The following is an 8,614-nucleotide window of genomic DNA, read 5'->3' on the forward strand; positions in this document are numbered from 1 at the left end:
GGGGGGGCTAATTAGATACAGGTACTGTATATACACATAATGTTTTGGATTGTGTTCGTAAGGAAAGTTGATGCATTATGTTGGTCAAATCTCCATGGGACATTTTTTTACGATAATTGAAAACACACCTGTCTATATACAGTACACAACATTTACATGTACCCTATAGGCCTCCTGTACAGTTATCGCTATTTTTAGCAATGATCTTTGCAGGAAGCCAATGAAAAGAGTCGCTAAAAACAGGAGAATATATCTTAGCAGAACGTTCACGTTCAAATATCGTACAGTGTATAAAGTAGATATTTCAATTTCGTAAAATATATTAAAAGGAATTTCATTATTATTTATATTCACACTATTTGTAATACTTTACATTGACGTTACCCTTACTTGCCGGTAATGGTTGCCTAAAGTACATTGGGACATCATGTATCTCATCGCACGGGTTTGTCTTTAGTACCCGATTTTCCTCTTTTTGTTGTAACCCTTACTTCATGATCAGGGCATAGTCTGGAGTGCATGACCCGTTATTAATTTATATTACTACATTGCTATGACAGTGTATTTTCTGGTATGTTACATCTCCCATTATCTCGAATATTTTCATAATCTGGTCGTCTTCGAGAAAGGGCTTCGACAAAACGGGGTTTAGTTTAGAACTATGGAAATAATTGTACATATTAGTCTTCGAAATGCTATTGTGCTGTCTTAAAGCAGTATTTACCCTTACTGTTATAACCGTAGTATTGTTAAACTGTTATACATGTGCACGAGACGAATCGATAAATCTACACATTGACAAGCGTACATGTGTCTCGGTGTACCCTGGTTGTGTTTAAACATGTTTCATTTTAAAAATATGCATAAATAAATTACACACAATTTGTATACCATTTTAATGTATTCAAAGAGAGAGACTGTGTTTATTCGAAGGTCTGCATATGAAGCACTAGTTGCAAACATTGATGTTTAGTTTGCTGATAATATTCCTCGCAAACCACATGTCTGGCGGAGACCAAGGGAATTAAATCAATCTTCCCTTCGAACACATTCTGGGTTACTGTTTGTTCATCCAAACAACGTTTTGTCTTAAAAATAGATAGCAAAAAAAATAAAAAAAATATAATAGAAAACAAAAATCGATTACAATAATCTCGATGTGAAGAGCCCAGCTCCTGCATAACGCAATGAATTATATTGTTTCCGTTGGTGTTACTGTTTAATTGCAGTTTACATACTAAAAGTCGTTATCTGGTTTCAAGTTGTTTTGTATAACTGCTACGTTTAATGTATATTTAAGTGGACACATTTCGAAGGAGTTTGTAAAACAAATGCAGATTGTAAAATTCCAACTATACAATTGATGAGTGTAAATCAACAAAAACAAGATCGTATAAAAGAAAATATGTTGCGGAACTTCGTTAATCCGGACATAGGTTATCCGGATTCCTTTCGGACGCTTATAATCGGGATAGAAATTAACTCATGATTCCATTGTTAAAAAAGGTTGAACAAGACAATTAGAAGCTCCAGAAGATAAGCATTTGTTTTCAAGACTTTTTTGTCCAAATCGGTATACAGTACGGGAGTGTACCGGACAAACAGGGTCCAACGGTATAGGTCACTGTGGCGTTCCGGACAAACAGGGTCCAACGGTATAGGTCACTGTGGCGTTCTGGACAAACAGGGTCCAACGGTATAAGTCACTGTGGCGTTACGGACAAACAGGGTCCAACAGTATAGGTCACTGTGGCGTTACGGACAAACAGGGTCCAACGGTATAGGTCACTGTAGCGTTCTGGACAAACAGGGTCCAACGGTATAGGTCACTGTAGCGTTCTGGACAAACAGGGTCCAACGGTATAGGTCACTGTAGCGTTCTGGACAAACAGGGTCCAACGGTATAAGTCACTGTGGCGTTACGGACAAACAGGGTCCAACGTTATAGGTCACTGTGGCGTTCCGGACAAACAGGGTCCACCGGTATAGGTCACTGTGGCGTTCCGGACAAATAGGGTCCAACGGGATAGGTCACTGTGGCGTTCCGGACAAACAGGATCCAACGGTATAAGTCATTGGGGCGTTCCGGACAAACAGGGTCCAACGGTATAGGTCACTGTAGCGTTCTGGACAAACAGGGTCCAACGGTATAGGTCACTGTGACGTTCCGGACAAATAGGGTCCAACGGTAAAGGTCACTGTGGCGTTCCGGACAAACAGGATCCAACGGTATAAGTCATTGTGGCGTTCCGGACAAACAGGGTCCAACGGGATAAGTCACTGTGGCGTTCCGGACAAACAGGGTCCAACGGTATAAGTCATTCTAGCGTTCCGGACAAACAGGGTCCAACGGTATAAGTCATTGTGGCGTTCCGGACAAACAGGGTCCAACGGGATAGGTCACTGTGGCGTTCTGGACAAACAGGGTCCAACGGTATAAGTCATTGTGGCGTTCCGGACAAACAGGGTCCAACGGGATAAGTCACTGTGGCGTTCCGGACAAACAGGGTCCAAAGGTATAGGTCACTGTGGCGTTCCGGACAAACAGGGTCCAACGGTACAGGTCACTGTGGCGTTCCGGACTAACGAAATCACACTATATACTTGGTCTCAGATTTACTTGCAATTGGTTTAATCACCAGAAACAGAATATCAGGTTAGTTTTACCACTTGACTAAAATAATCTTCCCCTACGTTGATGGATTGACACATAAATCTCCGGCAGAGCTTCGGGTAAGACAACCAAAAGACATCATCCCTCGGGTTGGATATTTCTCTGTTACACCCTCAAGGTAGTGGGTGATTATTTTTCTCCCATTCTATTATTTCAGTGGCAAATCCACCGACAGTAGTCTGTTTGTAAACAAAAACACGTGTGTGGTATGAATATCGTCAGTAACTTTTGATGACGTCACAATTACCGGTGATACATTTTAAGGACGTCACAATTGAACACGTGCTAATCGGCACGAGGCTATCTCCCCCTAGGAGTGACAAGCTGAGATTTCCCGGCTGAAACGGGAGACACACCTGTGACGGGTGGGAGACACACCTGTGACGGGTGGGAGACACACCTGTGACGGGTGGGAGTATACCGTGTGTTTAGACAATGGATACACTGATATTTCTTATTAAAAATTACGTGTACTTCATCCATGATTCTTTTTCTCTTACCCTGGTCCCCCAATGCGTATCATATACACTAGGTAATGATAACGTCACATGCTAAATTCAGGGTTGACGTGACGTTGATGGATTGTTGACGTGACGTCATTGTACTATTGTAATGACGTCATACCAGTGGTATGAATAGAGTAATCCCTCGTCTCAACTCTAGGGTGAGACAAGGAAATCTCACACCGATTAAAGTGGGGATACACCTGTCCAGGGTAAGATAATAATAGAATCCATCCCTGATGTGAGGTATGGATAAGGTTATTCAAACCCAAGGGTATAAGATATTGAGCAGGAGACCCGAGGCTTTGCCGAGGGTCTTTTGCTCAATATTTTGTCCCGAGGGTTTGAATAACCTTATCTTTACCTAACGTCAGGGATGGATTTTATTTCTTGCTTATTACCTAAAACCCGTAAAAACAGCTGCTTTTCTAGTATAGTTATAAACTGTCCGCACATTCCTCATTTGCATATGAAGCCCGGATGGCAATTGTTAGTGACGCCAATGACCATGACTGACCCCAAAACGTCATAAAATGACGTCACAAACAATAGCGTGACCCCGAAAGGTCACTATAATTCCCCCGCCAGTCTGCGCGTGTAAGCGATCTAGATCCGTGGGTCGGATATAATTTTCCAGCACCACCGGAAATGCGGATATCTCGGTGACTGCGTGTGCCTGACAAAGAGGCGCGGTAGTCTAGTGGTAGGACGCCGGGCTTGTGACTGAAGGGTTGCAGGTTCGAGTCAAGTCACGACACTGTGTTGTATCCTTGAACAAAATACTTTACTCCGCTTATTCCAGTCTACTCAGCTGTGAATATGTATGTGATTGAGCAGTGCTGGAATTGTTGAATGCTAGATGTGAGCGCCGAAATGGTAGCACCGGCTGTATGCTCCCCAGAGAGTTAAGAAAGATACGGATGACAATCAGTGAACCGCTTTGAGACGATCTGGGACCTACGTTGTGATAAAGCGGAATATAACCCCGAATTAATATTATTATTAGTTAAGTAAGCTCAACCCGAAGATAAGAGTTCTACTGTGCTAGTTAGCCTCCTACCCGAGGGTTGAGATTAACCTGTTCACGGACCACACCCATGTTTGTTTTGTTCCAATACTCGATATAAACATGCCAGTGTTAATAATCTACAGGTGACAATTAGTAATTATGTTAATTTCGTAAGGGTGATGAACCCTGGACATAAAATAAAAATCCATTTATAGCTCAAAGTTAACAATATCTGATGTAACATCCAACAACTGTAATTTCATCAGTTAAAATCTCTTATAATAGCACAAACATAATTCTTTTAACACAGTTAACACAACAGAACTATTTCAAATGCCGACATAATTTGTCAAAGGTCAGATGTCAAGTATGCAAAAGAGCGTAACGACTTCTAACAGCATCTAGACCACAGCTATAAGGACAAAACAGAATGTGTATAATGCGGATCGCGCTGATGGATACATCGTCGAGTAAGTATTCAACGAAATTTCGCTGAAATGTGCCAGACAGATCGGACGAGATAGAAAAATCTAGCACGGGATATTACGTTGGATATTCATATCTGAGATTCGAGAAAAGGATACACTTATCCAGGATAACAGAATCAGGTATCGAACATGGGTGTGTCACATTTTGGACATGTATACCCTTTCATACGCAGATATGGGAGAAATATGTTTTCGTATATGGTTATTTTTGTATAGTCAAAGGGCAAGCTACTACTGGTCAGAAAATATCGAACAAAGAACTCTTCCTCGTTGGAGATACATAACCGAGCGCTTGGACACTCTAGACTTATGTCATAAACTGCAGGTGGAATGGAAACTTACAAACCTAATATCATGATTCAGATTGCGCTTGTCATACATCACGGGAAACATTTTATATCAAATACGGGAGCAATTCACTCTACCTGATGCCATTTGATATACATATGTAATTTTTATTTCATTATTCAAAATTAAAATAAACACAAGCGTTTCTTCGTTGTAAAATAGAATGAGTATTAATAAAACTCGGTTACCATTACGGCCTGCATGCAATGTTTTAACGGAAAAAACATTTCGACACTTTAATGGGGTTTACCTCACGTGCAGTACACCGACCTAAACGCGCGTGATTGCCTTACAAATCACAAATAGCCGTTGGTATCAGAATCATAAAATGAAATATAAAATGGCATCGGAAAGAAAACATTGAAGTAAATGTTTCTTCTAATAAAATAGATATCATAAATCAATAATTCTAACACGATTCGTTTGCAATGTTTTGATTGGATACGGACCATACTCTGCGATAGAATCATGATCAATCGTGTTAAGCTCCTCCCATCGCACTTAAGCCACGCCCCGTATCTAACCAAAACAATATGGCGTCAAGCTCGCTTCTTAGCGAAATCCCGCTGATAAGGCTAGCAGGCAACCTAACAGAAACGACCGATGAAATGTATTTGTTGAAAGAATTAAAAACTAAACATTCCTTGTTTTTACTACCATTCATTACTGAAACGTTCGTTCCATCCGTGTGAAGGCATCTAGTTTGATCCGAAATCAAATGAAACATTTCACAAGTGTCGCATGAATTTACACGAAATTCTTCACAAATCTATACAACTAACCACCGTTTTTGTCAAAAAGCACAGATTGCTATGCATACTGACATGGAAATGTAAGAATTTGTTCAATATTAATCCAAATGTGTCGTATAAACTTTGGTAACAGGACGTTCATGAACAATCCAAATATTCACAAATGACCGACTTTTGAAAGCTTATTTCCGATTAGTCACTCCGCTGCAGAATGACACGTCGCCAGTTCAGGTCACAGATTACTTTACTATGTACTTTTGTGCGTAGTATGTTTGTTAAGGTGTGTTAGAATGGAGATAGTACGTTGTTTTTCGTGTCTCAACTGGCGATTAGAACATGAAATTTGGTTTACGAGCAAACCACTAAAGCCACTCAAAGCAACGTACTATCCCCTAATGGTTCCCGCCGCGACAACACTCACCAGGGGGCGCACGTTTACTAGGTGGTTACTACCGATGCCAAGATGGTGGACGAGTGTTTTCAGAACTGGTCAGTACAAAAGCTGAAGATTGAATTGAGGAAACGGAGTGCTACTACCCATGGCAGAAAAGGTGATTTAGTTGAGAGGTAAAACATATTTTATTTCATACTGAATAAAAGCTGCATTTATTGTTGCCTTTCTATCAGTTTCACCCGTCAGCTGTTCGGTTAATCGACTGTCACTGTCGGTGTCATCGAAAGTGAAAGCAAGGTGTGGGGACAGTCCAAAATACATAATTATTATATTCGTTTATTTTTTTGATCGGCGGAGATATCTCCATTCCTATCCATAATGATTGAGATCAAGGTGTGAAAAGATAATAGGAAGGATTTTTTTATAAACGTGTTAGGGGATAAACAACAAAATGTGATTGATTTTTACTTTGATGGGTTTTGCCATAAGATAAAAAGAGTTTTTCATAAGGTAAAAACGGCGTTGTTAAGTTGTGTATTTGTTGGAACACAGCCAGGATCTATTTGATCACAGGAATATGAATAAAGTTATTTTGAGTAATTTGCAACACCTTATGATTAAGAAAACCATTCAGGGGTAGAATCGTCCCACTGAATAGCAGTATGCATGAGAAGTGTGTAGGTGAACTATAATGTTCTCATCAAAAGATATCAGTATACAAAAAGATGTATAGGAACACAGGGGCTCCGAGAACAAATTACATAATATATCTGTTTGGACTGTCTCTGTAGAAATGACATTTTTAAAATTATTTTTTTGTTTCATATAACAGAAATTAAGGAATGAAATTAAATACATGTAGTGTAATAGTAGTATTACAGACTGATTTTTGTTTTTCAACTCACTAATTATAGACTGCATATTTTTGTTTTTATTATTGTTAGATTAAAGGCCTATGAAAGAAATAGGAACTTCAGACAATCTGCTGTTTACCTGCCCGATGCCATTTGTGTGTTTGGCCAGTTGCTGGATTTCAGCAATTGATTCCAGATCATAAGATTATCCTTCCCAAATTGACTTGGCTGCAGATAGAGGGGTACTTCTTGTACAGATTGGCAGGTATTTATAATCGAAAGATTTAAATACAATCGAGTGTCATTGGTCATGTTGCAAGTGAATTTATATTTCATTAAAACATTACACAGCATTCTAATGAGTCATAGTCCTGCAACTCTTAATGTAATGCAGCTAGCTCAATCATTTGTACATTGTATTCCTATTTTCAATTAATTTTTAATGACACAGATTTACTGCAATTAAACTTCAGACTTTTTTTTGGTAAAAATCATTCATATCAATACTTTTACAGATTACTGAAGAAGGTGCTCTGGAGTTGGAGACCCAAACCAAATTCCAAGTGTGAAACTATGTTAATAAAGAGCAGGATTTCTAACTTTTAACAGTGCATATAATGAATGCCAATAACAACTTTAGGGTAAGCACAATACCTAGGGTAGGCACTGCCGTACTAGCCCGAGTTTCCACTGGCCCTGACATCAGACTTAGATATTTTGACATATAGATGTCTGGTACAAGACTTCAACTTGTAAATCTGTCAGACACCAATATGTCAAAATGTCCAAGTCTGGTGTTAGGGCCAGAGGATACTCGGGATACTACTGCAGTTTTTATTTGACATTATTGTATGTTTGCATAAATCCTTTACTGTTTGAGGCGAGTATTGATGCCATGGAAAGGAAATAAATAAATCAACAAATCATTCAGATAGAGAGTAATGAAAGAGGAGAAGCAAAAAGTTTCCTATTTTATACCTAATCAAGTTTTTATAATCAGTTTGAACGAAGTGTGCGTTACACACAACATCAGCCGGTGACGGTTAGCTCGATCGCATCTCTTTATGGCGACCCTCCACTTCAGTTAACGTTGTAGACCTGGCTCCATGGGAAGTTGTGTCCTCCACTTCCAGAACATTGTGATACATGGACCGTGGTACAAAGCAGTACTTCACCTGTAAGTTCGCCATTCATCAGCGACTACAGAGGGCAACGTGAAATTAGGTCGTATACACCAGATCGCGCCTCCTTTCAAAAAGAGCGATACCCCCTAGTACACCCGCGCCCTCTAGGGGACAAAAATGTCGCGGTGGGAACCATTGATTTAAAACTTTTTACCATCAGTGAAGCTTCAAAGTATGCTTCTGACATACTCAAAGGATAAACCATGCTTTGTATATTCACCTCTGCATCAGATTCATGAAATAATATTAAATAATTACGTCACTACAACCATCAACGACAAACATGACAACGTCAGTTTCAATAGTGAATGTTCCTGTTCTCGGTAGCAACACACTCGATCCTCTAAAGTTAAGCGCAGGGGACAAACGTTTGTTCATCCTTTCCTCAGTAACAACACCTTTTCCTCT

Source organism: Mizuhopecten yessoensis, unplaced genomic scaffold (assembly GCF_002113885.1).
Source record: "Mizuhopecten yessoensis strain PY_sf001 unplaced genomic scaffold, ASM211388v2 scaffold6981, whole genome shotgun sequence".
NCBI lineage: Eukaryota > Metazoa > Mollusca > Bivalvia > Pectinida > Pectinidae > Mizuhopecten > Mizuhopecten yessoensis.